Source organism: Arvicola amphibius, chromosome 5 (assembly GCF_903992535.2).
Source record: "Arvicola amphibius chromosome 5, mArvAmp1.2, whole genome shotgun sequence".
In the NCBI taxonomy this organism is placed as follows: domain Eukaryota; kingdom Metazoa; phylum Chordata; class Mammalia; order Rodentia; family Cricetidae; genus Arvicola; species Arvicola amphibius.
The window spans coordinates 119142917-119159722 of NC_052051.1; the positions used below are offsets into that span (position 1 = coordinate 119142917).

The 16806-nt window shown below is 42.3% G+C and overlaps 1 pseudogene; it reads left to right on the forward strand.

Moving 5' to 3' along the window:
* Nucleotides 1–5187: 5187 nt before the first annotated feature.
* Nucleotides 5188–7634, forward strand: LOC119815343 (annotated as a pseudogene).
* Nucleotides 7635–16806: the final 9172 nt, after the last annotated feature.

Consider the following 16806-nt stretch of genomic DNA (forward strand, 5'->3'; position numbering starts at 1 on the left):
GCTACCTTGCTCTGTCCTTGGGACCAGCCTGGGAAATTAACCCCCGAAGGGCTAAGCAAGGTAGTTCTCATAAAAACAGCTGGGAAGCCTCTGGCTCACATGAATGCACCACAACCGTCAAGCAAGGAGAATTACAGCCCCGCAGGCTCGTAAAAGGGAAAGCGAGTCATGGCTTGAGGAAGCCACAGCTACTGCGAGGGCACTGGGCTGTCTTTCCGAGCTGTATTTTAGCTGCGGGGGGGGGGGGGGGGAGGAATAAGTGGAGGAAGCAGAGAGCTGGCCGAGGTCAAAGTGGCCCCCCCAAAGGCCCCTGTTATCAATCCTGTCAGCAACGCTTCCCTTGTGCTCAGGGCTGCTTCAAGGTGAAGTGGGACATATTTTGAACTTGTACTAACTCAGCCACGAGGAGGAGAAAAGATAGTAACAAACTCTGCCTCAGGCAGCCTCAGGTGCTGGGGAATAAGCAGCATCCAGCATGCTATCTTTGCCCATCCTTGACCCACCTGTCAGTTAATTAGTAGGGAGCCCAGGTGTTCTCCCTGCCTTGATCGGCTCCCCTGCTAACCATCTGTCCAGTTGGCTTTTGATGCACCCCACATGTCCAACAGCCCTGGCTTCCAGCCTCTTTCTTCTCCCCCTTTTTATTTCACTTTCTCTTTGCACGCAACTGCCGCCGCAGACTGGAAATCAGTAGGATCTGATGTTAAGTGTGGCATTGTGTTGGGGCCCTGGAACCAGAACAGGGGGAGGAAATGTGATATGAAGAACCTACTGCAAAGGAACTACTGCAAAGTCGGCTATGTGAGTAACTTCTAGAAGTGTACACACGCGCGAGCACACACACACACACACACACACAGAGAGAGAGAGAGAGAGAGAGAGAGAGAGAGAGAGAAATAGTAGCTATTTTTAAAATAAACACTATTATTTTTTTTAAAAAAAACTTGCAAATAAATAAAAGCATCACACACCAGAATTAACTAGACACAAAGTCCAGGCAACTTAATGAACTTGCACAGAGCTAGAGCTGCCATAGCTCATATCTGCACTGAGGCTGACCACATGCCAGGCTCGCCTGCCAGGGGCATTGTCTCTGTGGTCTTACCATAACCACAGGAGGCAAGCGCCACTGCAGTTGCCAGGTTCAGAAGAGGAAGCTGAAGCTTGGGGAAAGGGTGACTTCTTCACCCTTTCTGAAGTTTGGACAGTGTTCAGTTAGAGGCATCAGTCATGATCAATGACAAGATTCCTGAGAGCATGGGGACGGTCTGCAGGGTGCCCAGTGGGGACACTGCCTTTTGTTTCCCCCAGCATCTCTTGTATGCACACGCACCCCCTGTCTGATCTAGACCCCAATCCTGAACCCAATCCTCTTCAACCTAGTAATAAACTAATAATGAATCAAAATTGTATAAACATAGAACACTTTAGATACAAACACCAATAACCCTAGAAAATTTCAAGAAACTCAATAAATAATAAACCATAATATAGACAAGTGTTTTACAGATAAACCATAGACTATATTTAAAAATGTTTGCTATTAAAAATTACAGATGGAGCCAGGCAATGGTGGCACACACCTTTAATCCCAGCACTCTGGGAGGCAGAGGTAGGCATATCTCTGTGAGTTTGAGGCCAGCCTGGTCTACAGAGGGAGTTCCAGAAAATCCAGGGCTACACAGAGAAATCCTCTCTCAGAAAAAGTAGATAAATAAAAATTATGGGTTTTTTGTTTGTTTGTTTTTTGCTTTGTTGCTTTGTTTTACTTTGTTGTTATTAGGTCTTTTGTCTTGTTTTGTTTTGAGATAGTCTTGTTATATAACACAGGCTACCTCCTAACTCATGAGCCTCTTGCCCCAGTCTCCCAAGTACTTACATTATACACAAGTGTTCCTGTAATGGTTAATACTGATCATCAATTTAAAACTACCTAGAGATGCTGGATGGTGGGGTACACAGCTCTAATCCCAGCCCTTGGGAGGAAGAGGTAGGTGGATCTTTGGGTTTAAGGACAGCCTGGTCTACAGAGAGAGTTCTATGACAGCCAGGGCTATAAAAAGAACCCTGTTTCAGAAAAACATTTTAAGTGACTAATATGGCTACCCTGCCCCCTCAGCTACTGAAGTGATCTCTGACACAAGCAGTTTTTCATTCAATCAAACCCTGGGCCTTGCCCACTCTAAACAGGTGCTCTGCCATGGAGCTATAGTCCCAAATCCTCTCCTTTAAATTTTAGGGTGTAAGTTTAATCATCCAAGAGTTCTGTCTAGATTCGAGTTGTCTCTGGTCTGAAAAGCCTTTGAGGACTATTAGCTATATCAGATGCAACTTCCCAGGGTATATTTATTTGTTCTGAATCAAAGTCACTTTGATTTTCTTTAGTCAATACTATATTTAACTGCATGTAATCATTGTCATTTTAAGTTTTAATTTGGATTAGTTAGCATTGCTAGCAAAATCCGTGATGAATTGGGCTGCAGACTAATAGTTCATATCTACTTCTTAGCTAAGCTGTAAGACAATTGAGGGAGTTCTGTGCCACAAAGAGAAAAACAGATTCAGATTCAGGCATGAAGAGAGAGAGATGTCCCAAGTGATAGTGATGTGGGATTCCCCTCTGTATGTTGTGAATATCATTGGTTAATAAAGGAACTGCTTTGAGCCTATAGCAGAGCTATAGGGGAACAGAGCTAGGTGGGGAAAACTAAACGGAATGCTGGGAGAAAGGAGGAGGAGTTAGAGAGAAGCCATGGAGCAGCTGCCCGAGACAGATGTGCTGAAACTTTGCTGGTAGGCCACGACCTCGTGGTGATGCACAGATTAATGGAGATAGGTTAAATTAATACGTAAGAGTTAGCCAATAAGAAGCTAGAGCTAATGGGTCAGGCAATGACTTAAATAATTCAGTTTCTGTGTGATTATTTCGGGGCTAAGCGGCCGGGAACTAACTCGTGGCCTCCTCCTACATGATGGCTACTGTTAATTGCCAACTTGACCGAATTCTAGATTCAACTGGAAGATGAACCTTTGGGCATGCTCTGGAGGATTATCCTGATTGTATTAATTGATGTGGGTGGAGCCATCTTGACCATGGATGGGAATGTTCCCTGGGCAAGGGATCCTGGAACAGCAGATGATGCAGCGAGTTGAGCTCTAGTATTCATTGGCATTGCTCTGCTTCTCTTTTTTATTCTGAAACGTTAGCTCACAGGTGCTTATGTGCCATGGTGTACATGTGGAGCTCAGAAGACAACTTTTAGGAGTTAATTTGCTCCATCTCTTCTGTTGAGGCGGGGTCTTTCTTGCTTCCGGTGGGGCACTGCATACTCTAGGCTAGCTGGCCCCGTGATCTTCCAAGAACTCTCCTACCTGCACTCCCATCTCACTGTAGGACTGTGAGGATTGCAGATACCACCACATCCAGGTTTTTATGTGGGTTCCAGGGCACGAGCTCAGGTCGGCAAATACGTTTACCTGCTGAGCCGTCTTTCCTGCCTGTCCTCTGATATTTGACTGCAGATGCAATGTGGCCGGCTTCATGTTCCTGCTTTGTTTCTTCATGTTCCAGCTTTTCATGTTTCCTTCCTTTCCTGCCGCGATGGACCATATGTGTAATCCTAATCCCAGGTTTCACGGGGTTGAGACAAGAAGGATCACACAACAACAACAAAAATAAAGACATCAAGTGGCATTTATAACCAGGCAGTGGCGGTACACGCCTTTAATCCCAGCACTAGGGAGGCAAAGGTCGGGGGGGGGATCTCTGAGTTTAAGGCCAACCTTGTCTACAGAGTGAGTTCCGTGGCAGTCAGGGCTACACAGAGAAACCCTGTCTCAGAAAAAAAAAAAAGGCATTTATAGTAGTGCCACTTGTTAATATTTATTAGGACTTACTATGAGCTCGCTCTAAACTCCCCAAATGAGTTTACATTCACTTAACTTCAACGCAATGCTTTGTAAAAATACAGCTATTCCCATTTGAAGATGTGTTAACCCTAGAAACAAATTGCTCCAAATCACATGATAAGAGGCAGATCTCGGATTCAAACAGGCGGTTGGCATCCAGGGGCTGCAGCTGTTTGTGTACATTGCATGTGTAGTTCTTGTTACTGCTTCATAGAACACCCTCTGCAACCAAACCTCTCTGCCCCTGCCTTGCTCTCTTACACTGCCTGTAACATAGTCTGACACCTCCTCCTGGGGATGTAGCCTGGTGCTGGTGAGCAGGGCACTCTGCCTACAGGCCTGAGTCCTGCCCTATTCACGGGTTAACTCCCAGCATCTGAGCTAATCCCTGTTGGCACTCTTTTCATCTGAGCCTCCAGGTTCTTTCGTCTCTTGGTATTTCTTATTAAACCACAGGTCCTTGGCAGGAGTAGGGTCTAAGCGCCACTGCTTTCATTATTACCATAAGACTGGTGCCGACCAGGAAGGGAATGAAACCTAGCAAACAAATGAATAATCACTTAAGGAATTTCCACAATACTGTCTTCCTTGGCACAAGTGTGTGTGTGTGTGTGTGTGTGTTTGAGACTGGCCTCAAACTCACTGTGTCGCTGAAGCTGACCTTGAACTTCTGATCCCCCCCCCCCCCCCGTCTCCATGTCCTGAGGGCTGGAATTCTAGGCACATGCCATCACACTAGATTTATATGATGCTGGGGACCAAGTCCAGAGCCTCACACAGGCTAGGTGAGCAGCCTACCAACTGTGCACATTCCAAGCTGTTGTGGGTTGGTTTGGTTTTGTAGGCAGTGCTGGGGAATGAACCTGGGGTCTCCAACATGGCAGAGAAGCACTCTACTTATTGATATTTTACTGTGATAGCATTGCTTGACAGAATGACTTGTGGTCTTTCATGGCAGTTCTGGAAACTTCTTATTCAAAGGTCGTGGAGATTTCAAGTGCTGATAAGATCGGGCTGTGGGTAAATAATTTTATTTCCACATTCTTTACTTTCTGTTTTGTTCCAAAAAGCAGATAGGAGCTGGTGAAAAGAGAGTTCATTAGTGGGGGTTGGGCTATGACTCAGTGTAAAACAGTTTCAAGTAGAAGTCTACGTAGAACACAATTGTTCTTGGTCTGAAAAGTGAGTAAGTTAACTCTATATATTGAAATCTTTTTTTAAAAAATTCCCTTTATTTTTATGTTATTCTTTATGTATATGAATATTTTGTCTGCACGTATGCCTGGCACCACATTTGTGGCATCAGACCAGCAGGAAGAGGCTGCTGCCTTCTTTGGGACTGGAGTTACAGGTGGTTGCAAACTGGCATTTGCGTGCTAGGAATCAGACCAAAGTCTTCTTGAAGAACAGCCAGGGCTTTTACCTGCTAGGCCGTTCAACTCATCACCTTGTTTTTATTGAATCTAATTTCAAAATAACTCCTGAATTGTTCCCTTCCTTGTTGTCAGTCCGGGATCTCATCAAGGTCAATCTCAAGAGCTTTGGACCAGCTCTCTAACCATGAATTTGCTTGGCTGCAACTCTCCATTGTCATTGTGCTCAAACTGGTGTGTCCAAGAAGCACACTTGATCTGTCACCTGACCCTGAAACCCGTAAATATGCATGCTCTACTACTCTGAATACAGCACAACTCTATCCATCTCTCTAGGCCCTTCTCCTACTGCCCTCCCCTGCCCCGTACATCAATGCTCCAGTCTTAGTAACACTGTTACTGTTCCTAAGGTTTCTTCCAAAATGATGTCTCTAATGTATCCTTTAGTGTAGGTGGAGACTGCTTGTTTGTTTCCCCACTGCTCAGACCTGAATAATCACACAGAAACTGTATTAATCACAACATTGGTCAATGGCTCAAGCTTCTTATTAAGTAACTTACATCCTAAATTAACCCATTTCTATTAATCTGTGTGTCACCATGAGAATGTGGCCTACCGGTAAAGTAAGGTTCCACCAGGTATCTTTCTCCTTCAGCAGCTACATGGTGTCTCTTTGACTCTGCCTACTTTCTCCATATATCTCTGTTCAGATTTCCTGACTGGCTTTACTCTGCTAAGCCATTGGCCCAAACAGATTTATTCATCAACCAATAAAAGCAACACTTATACAGAAGGACCTCCCACATCACTTTGGTTATCCGTTTGTCCACTTGTTTTCCTTAAGAGCTCTCTCCAAAGAGTCCCTGCGGTTTTGTTTCTGCCTAAACTCTAAGCAGTATCATATTGGAATCCAGAGAAAAACATGGTAGTATGGAATTGCCTAATTATATCAGCCTGAGTTTTGGTTAAACTTCCCAAGCCTCATATTCCTTGTCTGTGAAATGGTTACAAATAGTTATCATGCAATATTGTCGTGAATAGTTAAGTGAGAAAATTCATTTAAGATGTCTACGTATGCTAACCACATAATGAATATTAGTCTTTAGTCTTGGCCAATGTCTCCTGCTAGACTGTGTGCTTCATGGACTCAGTGTCTTTAGCAAGCGTGATATTTACTGACATAATCAACAGTATAATTAATGTTTGACAAATTGACAAATGAATGGCTGGAAGATTGTCTTCTGACTACAGATTTGGACTACTGGATAACATATTTGATTTTTGGAGAAGAGTTCAGGACACTTGTGAAATGGTGAGTTAATTCTGTAACAATAAACAGTTACCATTTCACCCCGTGTCCTGAGCCTGAGGCGGCTCCTGATGACACTGTACAGGTATTGAACTTGGCAAATTCTAAGAAGTCATTGTAATGGTGTCTGATTCCCTGAGGAACACGATGTTGCAAAGATCTGGGTTCTGGTTCATTCTCTGCCATTAGCTGGGCCACGTGATCACTAGAAACTCAAACTCATTCTTTGGGAAAACACCAAATGGTGAATGGGGCAAGCTTCTGCAGAGGGATGGGCTGGTCTTAGAGGCCACAGTCAGTTGTGACTGTAGCCATGGCTGTGGTTGAGACCACAGGGCTTGTGGAGGCAAAGCTGAAGACAAAGAGTAGATTCCCATCACCAAGCTGGACCACCTGGTTAAGAACAGGAAGACCAACTCCCTGGAAGAGATCTAGAGATCTACCTTGCTTCTTGCCCATTAGGGGATCCAAGATGATTACCTTTTTCCTGGGAGTATTCCTAAAGGATGAGATTCTAAAGACTGCCAGTGCAGAACCAGACTTGGCTGGCCAGCAGACCAGGCTCAAGATTCTTGTCAGTATTAGGGACTACGATGGTCATATTGATCGTGGTGTTAAGTGCTCCATGAACAAAGCCTTTGCCATCAGTCCTGCTTGGAGGGCTTACTGGGGCAACAAGATTGGCAAGCTCATAATTGTTCCATGCAAGGTGACAGGCCAGTGCAGTTCTGTGCTGATGTGTCTCATCCCTGTCCCCACAGTCACTGGCATTGTCTCTATTCCTGTGCCCAAGAGACTGCTACACATTGACAAGTGACCACACTGCCACCTTGGCAACTTGACAAGGCCACCTTTCATGCCATCTCCAAGACCCATAGCTACTTACCTGATCCCCCTCCCCAATGCCTGGCAAGAGTTGATATTTACCAAGTCTCCTTATTGGAAAACCACTGACTGTCTTGTGAAAACCCACACTAGAGACTAAATTCAGAGGATCTTGGATCTATGGCCACCACATAGGGCTTTTATACCAGAAAAATAAAGTGAGTATGTCTGAAAAGAAAAGAAAAAGAGGGAAAGTTGATCTCCTGGATCTGGGGGGACAGTTCCATAGGTAATGTGCTTAGCTGTCGAGGGTTCAATTCCTCAGAGCTCAGGTAACAAAAACTGGGTGTGGTGATCTGGGCTTGTAATTCCAGCGCCGGGGAGGTGGAGACAGGTAGATCCCCTGGGCGCGATAGCCAGCCAGCCTAACCCTCTAGACAAGTTCCAAGCCAGGGGGAGATCTTGTGTCACAAATAAGGAGGCCAGCTCGTAAAGAGCTACACCTGGGGCTGGCCTCTGTCTCCCCAGACCCCAGTTCAAATCTCAGCCTCTATTTCCTTATTTGTTGAGCTACAGTGGACAAAGCAGTCTTGCAGATTTCTTTCAGCCCTTCAGCCAAGGGTTTTTGTGACTTTTCAAGGTGGTTCTTTGAGGAAATTCTAGAGGAAAAGTAGTAAATGAAGTTATTGTATTTTAACAAGCAGTCTTGAGTATTGACTTTATGTGATGAATACAAGACTTGGTTGCTATCAGTTTTGTGAAACAAGAAAATGTTAGCAGTGCAACTTTAGAGCTAGAATAAAGGGTGCAAGAAGGCACTGTTGATTTTACAGGAGAGAAAGAGACAGGGGAGTCGGCTTTGTTTGCTCATGACATTGGAAAGACAGTGGAAATACCGACTTTACAATGGCGGGTTTGATAAACTGTTTATGTTAATAAACTACCAGGCTACAAATGTGTCATTAATTAGTCTAGACATATTCAACATTTCTGAGAGTAAACTAGCAAAACGAATACACGCCGTCTATTGTTAACAAGTCAAGAGATTGTAAATGCATGGTTAATTACCCCAGGAAAACCACAAACTCTGTTTACAGAATGTGCTCGCCATTTGACTGAGTAAGTGGAAACCTAAATAATCATATGGTATCTTACTAAGAAAAATAATTGTGGAAGCAAACAGACAGTCATTTTCCAGCAATATAATCCATGGCTCAAGCCATTCTTCAGCAATATAATCTGTGGCTCACGTCATTCTTCAGCAATACAATCTGTGGCTCACAGATCCCAGGTGGCTTATGAAATCATATCGAGGGCCTGCCACTTCCTGAATTCGCCAGCCATTGTCAGTTGCTTGAACCAGTCAACCATGTTGGTGTCCTCCATGTCCGATGACCAACAAATATGGTTTCTTTAACAATAATGTTTTACCATTAAGTTCTGGTGGGCACGCCATAGCAATAGCTATAGTCTGTATTGTTGTGGTGGGGGCAGGGTCTCTGGGATACCTCTAATCAACAACTCAAGGGGAAGTACCCAACATCCAGTACTGGACTTTTAATCTGGCAACCCATGGGTTGCAGGAGGAGCATAATCCCCTATGTAGGGTAACACTAATTGGAAAAAATAAGAGATTTTTATATATGTTTAGTCCTTCCGTCTCTCATTCCTCCCATCCTTCTCTCTTTGTAAATGCCTCTCTGTATCATTCCCTCTGCTCCCTTCACACCATCTTTGTCCTTTACCCAGTCCTGTGAGATTTCACTTCCTCTTCCCATCAACCCTTCCTTTCTAGATGCTGGATTCTATGGATACTCCAAGGTCAATATATATGGTATAAGTGTTTGCCTTTTGGGGTAAAGTTACCTCACTCTGTATAATGCTTCCCAGCTCCGCCCATTTAACTGCAAATGTAATGTAATTTTTCTTTACAGCTGAATGACATCCATTGTATGTAGGTATCACATTTTCATTACTCAGGTCCCGTTGGTGGACATACAGGCTGCTTTCTTATCCCAGTGTCTTAGTCCGTGTTCTATTGCTGTGAAGAGACACCATGACCATGGCAACTTTTATAAAGGAAAACACTTAATTGGGGCTTGCTTGTAGGTTCAGAGGTTTAGCCCATTATCCTCCTGGCAGGGAGCATGGCAGTAAGCAGGCCGACATGGGAGCGGAGAGTGGCACATTCAGATCTGCGGGCAGCAGAGCCACACCACACTGGGCCTGCCTTGGACTTTTGAAACCCCAAAGCCTACTTCAGAGATGATTTCCTCACACATGACGACATCTCCTAATCCTTTCAAGGAGTGCTGCTCCCTAAGCATTTATATATAAACCTGTGGGGGTCATTGCCATTCAAACTACCTCATCCAGCTACGGTAAATAGAGCAGCTTTGACTATGGATGAGCATATGTCCCTGTAGTAGGAATCGAAGCCTTTGATTATAGCTGGGTCATGTGGTAGATATATTTTTAGCTTTCCGAGGAATTCCCACACTGATTTCCATAGCGGATGAACCACGTCTTACTCCCACCCACAGTGCAGGAGGGTTCCCAGTTTCCCACATTCTATCAGCGTTTGTTGTCCTTTGCTTTCTTAATCTTTGCTGGTTTGGATAGGGAAAACGAAATCTCAAAGTAGTTTTTAATTTGCCTTTCCCTAATGGCTAAGGATGGTGAACCATTTTAAAGGTATTTCTAAGCTATCCATATTTCTTCTTCTGAGAACTCTGTTTAGTTCCACCGCCAAGTTTTTAACTTGGTTGTTGGGATTTAAGGCGTTCCGCTTCTTGAGTTCCTTGTATATTTTGGAAACTAATCCCCTGCCGATGTGTTCCTAGCAGAGCTTTCCCCGCCTCATTCACTAGGCTGCCTCTCTAGTCTGTCATGTTTCCTTTACAGTTCAGGAGCTGCTACTGTCACTAAGTCCCACTTGTTGGTTGTTGCTCGTGTTTCCTGGGCACCCACAGTTCTCGGCAGAAAGTCCTCACCTGTGTCTACATCCTAAAATGTATTCCTTACTTTTTCTTCTAGAAGTTGTTTCAGAACTTCAGGTCTATCGTTGAGTTCTTCCATTTGGAGTTGATTTGTGTTCGGGGTGGAAGAGAAGGATCAAGCTTCATTCTTCTATGTGTGGATAGCCAGTTTTCTAGCACTGTATTTGTGCTGGATGGTTTCATGCCAACTTGACCAACAAGCTAAAGTCATCTGAAAGGACGGAACCTCAATTAGGAAAATGCCTCAGGGCTAGAGAGATGGCTCAGTGGTTGAGAGCACTGGCTGTTCTTCCAGAGGACCTGGACTTAATTCCCAGCACCCACATGGCAGCTCACAACTGTCTGTAACTCCAGTTCCAGGGCACCTGACACCCTCATGAAGCATACATGCCGGCAAAAACGCCAATGCACATGGAATAAAAATAAATCATTTTAAAAGACTCATCCATGGTGGGATGGTGAGATGTCTCAGCAGGTCAGGATGCTTTGTCAAGCCCGTGACCTGAGTTCTGGCCTCAGGACCCACATGGTGAAACAGAGGGAGCCAACTCAAAATGAGCTGTTCTCTAGTTCCCATATGCAGGCCATGGCACGCCGCCTACCGCCCAGATAAATAAATGTAAAAATAATCCTCCACTATAGACAGCTATGTGTTTGTCAACTATGTCCCCTCTCCATATCTTCCCTCCCCCTCCTTTCTGCTCCCTCCTTGAGGATTTTGAAGCTAATCCGCAGATGTTTTTGCACCTAAGTCAGTGGTTCTCAACCTGCAGGTCTCAGCCCTTTGGGATTGCACACCAGATCCACGTTATGATTCATAACAAGAGCAAAACTACAGTTATGAAGTAGCAATGAAGTCATTTCAGGGTTGGGGTCAGCACAGCACGAGGAGCTGAATTAAAAGGCTACAGCATTAGGAAGGCTAAGAACGACTGGGTGATTTCTGTGTCAACTTGAAACTACTATTAATTTGCTCATTGAACTGTTTGTTGCCTTGCACTAAGCTACGTTCAGGGGGAATGGCTTTAAAAAGCATGAACATGTCCCTGCTCTCTGAGTCTGCATCCACCTGCTGGTTGGAGTTACTTCTGAGTGACCTAAGTCACTGACTGTCTTAGATACTTCATGAAAGGTAAATAAAAGGTCATGGTAGTAGTATTGCATATGATTGTTACAGAGACTACTTGGATAATGTGTAGAGATTTGAGCATCAGAATGATTGATTACAGTTGACTAAAACCTGCTAATTATTGAAAAACAACTCTGTTTATGCTATCATTTAAAGGAAAAGGAAATTACAGCACAAATTTGAGTATAGTTGACATGGCTGTCATACATCATTTCATTTTAACAACTGAAAAAGGAGAAGAGTTAGATCTTTGTGTACTTTTTTAAATTGTTTTAAAAATTTATTTTATGTGTATTGTTTTGTCTACATGTATTTCTGGAATTGGAGTTAGAGACAGTTGTGAGAGGCTATGTGTGTGCCTGGAATTGAGGCTATTATGAAGGGTGTTGTTTCCCTGATTTCTTTCTTTTTTCCTTTCTCTTTCTCTTTCTCTCTCTCTCTCTCTCTCTCTCTCTCTCTCTCTCTCTCTTTCTTTCTTTCTTTCGAGACAGTGTTTCTCTGTAGCTTTGGAGCCTGTCTTACAAAGATTCACCTGCCTCAGCCTCCCGAGTGCTGGGATTAAAGGCGTGTGCCACCACCGCCTAGGCTTCCTGATTTCTTTCTCAATCCATTTGTCTTTTGTATATAGAAGGGCCACTGAGGTTTTGAGTTAATCTTGCGTCCAGTCTCTTTGCTGGAAGTATTTACCAGCTGTAGGAGTTCCCGGTGGAGTTTCCAGATACATACATATATACATACATATATATGATTTTATTTATATAATCATATTATCTACAAATAATAATACTTTGACTTTTTCCTTTCCAATTTGTGTTCCCTTGATCTCCATCAATTGCCTTACTGCTCTAGTTAGAACTTCAAGTAGTATTATTGAATAGATATGGAGAATGGAAAGCCTTGTCTTCTTCCTGATTTTAGTGGAATTGCTTTGAGTTTCTTTTCTTTTCATTTGATTTGATGTTGGCTTGCTGTAAACTACCTTTATTATGTTTAGGTATATCTCTTATATCCCTAATTTTTCCAAGAAGGGGTGTTGGATTTTGTCATACACTTTTTTTTTTTTTTTTTTGGCAGCTAATGAGATGATCATGTGTGGTCTTTTTTCCTTTCAGTTCACCTATATGGTGGGTTTTATTTACTGATTTTCATATGTTGAACCATCCCAGCATCTCTGAGATGATTGATCATGGTGGATAGTCATTTTTGGTGTGTTCTTGAATTTAGTTTGCAGGTATTTTATTGAGTATATTTACATCTATGTTCATAAGAGAAATTGGTCTGTAATTCTCTTTCTTTGTTGAGCATTTATGTGGTTTGGGTATCAGGGTAACTGTGTCCTCATAAAATGAATTGGGTGATGTTACTTCTGTTTCTATGTCGTGGAATAATTTGAGAAGTATTAGTATTACCTCTTCTACAAAAGTCTGGTAGAATTTTACACTTAAACTGTCTGTCCCTGGGCTTTTTTGTGTGTGTGTGGTGAGAGATTTTAATGACTGCTTCTATTTCACTAGGGATTATAGATCTATTTAAAATGTTTATCTGATCTTTATTTAATTTTGGTAGGTGCTATGCATCTAGAAAAGTACTCATTCCTTTTAGCTTTTCCAATTTTGTTGAGTACAATATTTTAAAGTGTGTCCTTAGGGTTCTCTGGATTTCCTCAGTGTCTGTTGTTATGTCCCCTTTGTCATTCCTAATTTTGCTAATTTGGATAGTCTCTCTTTGTCTTTTAGTTAATTTGAATAAGCGTTTGTCTATCTTGTTGATTTTCTCAAAGAACCACTCTTTGCTTCATTGGTTCTTTGTATTGTTCTCCTTGTTTCTATTTGATTGATTCCAGCCCTCAGTTTGATTGTTTTCTGCTGTCTACTCCTCCTGGCTATACTTACCTTTTGTTCTGGAGCTTCAGATGTGCTGTTAGGTTGCTATTAGCCTCCCTCATGTTTGTATGTGGGCACTTAGTGCTACGAACTTTCCTCTCAGTACCGCTTTCATAGTGTCCCAAAAGTTTGGTTATGTGGTGCACTTACTTTCATTGAATTCTACAAAGTCTCTAATTTCTTTATTTCTGTCTTGACCCATTTTTCATTCAGTAGAGAGCTGTTCCATTTCCATGAGTTTGTAGGCTTTCTATTTTTTCTGTTGTTGTTGATATCCAGCTTTAATCCATAGCATTCTGATACAATTCAGGGAGTTATTCAAGTTTTCTTTATCTATTGAAGCTTGTTTTGGGTCTGAGTATTTGGTCCATTTTGGAGAAAGTAGCATGAGGTGCTGGGAAGAAGGTATATTTGTTTGTGTTTGGGTAAAATGCTCTGTAAATATCTGTTAGGTCCATTTGGTTTATGATACAAATTTGCTCCAGCATTCCTCTGTTTAGTTTTTGTCTGAATGGTCTGTCCATTGGTGAGAGTGGGGTATTGAAGTCTCCCACTATCAGTGTTTGAGGGTCAGTATGTGGCTTAAGCTGTACTGTATGACAAAATCCAACACCCTTTCTTAAAAGTCTTGGACAGATTAGGGATATAAGAGACATACATGTAAACAAAACACCAGTGCACATAAAATAAATTTTAAATTTAAAAAATTATTTTAAAAAATGAATAAAGATCTAACTCTTCCCCTTTGTCAATTTTCAGAATGAAATGATATTTTGACAGCCATGTCAACTATATTCAAATTAGTGTTGAATTTCCTTTTCCTTTAAGTACTATAGAGATTTGCATTGGTATGGATCTTGGTTTATTAATCCAAACTTAAGGTCAGTTTTGTTATATGTATACTTCTGCTCTTGATTAAGGTGTTGTGTTTATGCAACTCATTTAAAAATATAGTAAGGAGGCAACGGGCTGCATTCCCACCCGGCTCCCGGCCGCCTGGCTAGCTTATGCCCCAAAATAACACACACACAAATTGTATTCTTTTAAACACTCCCTGGCCCATTATTTCCAGCCTCTTATTGTCTAATTCTCACATCTTGATTAACCCATTCTAGTAATCTGTGTAGCACCACAAAGTGGTGGCTTACCGGAAAAGATTCAGCATGTCTGACCTGGTGGCTGGCTTCATGGCTACTGTCTCAGAGAGGAGAGGCATGGCGATTGCCTGAAGCATCTGACTAACTTCCCTTCTTCCCAGCATTCTGTTCTGTCTACTCCACCTATCTAAATCCTGCCCTATCAAAAAGCCAAGGCAGTTTCTTTATTAACCAATGAGAGTCCTCCATCAAAAATATAATGTATAATTAAGAAATACAGGTTAACAGATAATCATCTATAACAGTCAAGCCTGTAGTCACATTAGTTAGGTTTTCTAGATATATAAAGATATATTTCAGTTAGATAATCTTCAAACCTTTCAAAGACCTATGGAATATGGCATTTAAAATGTTTTAAAAACTGAACATTTTCATGACAGTAAGATTCATCTGCTCCTGGTAGCACCAATCTAATTCAAGAGGATGATGGGCACCAAAGAGGCTCCTTATGGAGTTGTTGGCCATTTGGGCAAGAGACTGTTCCTGCCTGGACTGCATGATGTTATGCTGTATGAACTGGATATGCAGGATGCACAGAAAAATGACTGCTGAAGTTGCTAAAGGGGAGACAGTCCTTCAGGGATCCCGCTTCATGCAAGAGACTGCCAGACGTTCTACAGGATACAGAAGAAAGTGACTGACAAACTGCCAATATAAGCGAAACTGTCTTTGAAATTTCCTGCTTTGTGGAAAAGTCTGCTAGATATTACGGGACTGTAGGCCGAAGATGGTTGATCCAACGGTATAGAAAAACTTTGGATGACTGTCTGGGCAGCGAGATGTCTCTGTCAATTCTAGAGTTTTAGAAGTCGCTTACAATGTACTTCTGGTTTACGTAATAGTAAATCCTTCTGAAGTCTTTAATGGAGTTGAAGAATAGATAGTTATAGTTTTCTTTAGTTATGATAAAAGATAAAGTAGATATAAGTATTGTAACTATAATTCTTGCTTGATACCTGTTTTGTTATATGTAATTTTACTATGTTAAAGTTAAAACCTTCGTTTTTATTTAAACAGGAAGGGGGAAATGATGTGGGAGGTCCTTCTGTATATGTGTTGCTTTTATTGGTTAATGAATAAAGAAGTAGTCTTGGCCTGTGATAGGGTAGAGTAGAGCTGGAGGGGGGCACTAAACTGAATGCTGGAAGAAGGAAGGTCGAGTCGCAAGATGTCATGTAGCACCAGTAGAGATAGATGCCAGGGACGGAACTTTACCCAGTAAGCCACAGCCACAGGGTAATACACAGATTAATGGAGATGGGTTAGTTTAGGATTGAGTTAGCCGGAAAGACACTTAGGCGATTGGCCAAGCAGTGATTTTAATTAACATAGTTTTCTGAGTGATTATTTTGGGAGTCTGGGTGGCTGGAAAATGAACAAGGAGCCTCCCCCAACATTTAAGTGCTAGTATAAACACAGAGTGTTTTTAAAAAGTAATTAACAGGTTTTATTCAACTGTAATCAATCATTCTGATGCTCAAATCTCTACACATTATCCAAGTAGTCTCTGTAACAATCATACGCAATACTACTACCATGACCTTTTATTTACCTTTCATGAAGTATCTAAGACAGTCAGTGACTTAGGTCACTCAGAAGTAACTCCAACCAGCAGGTGGATGCAGACTCAGAGAGCAGGGACATGTTCATGCTTTTTAAAGCCATTCCCCCTGAACGTAGCTTAGTGCAAGGCAACAAACAGTTCAATGAGCAAATTAATAATAGTTTCAAGTTGACACAGAAATTACCCAGTAGTTCTTAGCCTTCCTAATACTGCAGCCTTTTAATTCAGTTCCTCATGCTGTGCTGACCCCAACCCTGAAATGACTTCATTGCTACTTTATAACTGTAGTTTTGCTCTTGTTATGAATCATAACGTGGATATGGTGTGCAATCCCAAAGGGCTGAGACCTGCAGGTTGAGAACCACTGACTTAGGTGCAAAAACATCTGAGGATTAGCTTCAAAATCCTAAAGGAGGGAGCAGAAAGGAGGGGGAGGGAAGATATGGAGAGGGGACATAGTTGACAAACACATAGCTGTCTATAGTGGAGGATTATTTTTACATTTATTTATCTGGGCGGTAGGCGGCGTGCCATGGCCTGCATATTCTCCAGCCCTGAGACATTTTTTTTTTTTTTTTTTTTCGAGACAGGGTTTCTCTGTGGCTTTGGAGCCTGTCCTGGAACTAGCTCTGTAGACCAGGCTGGTCTCGAACTCAC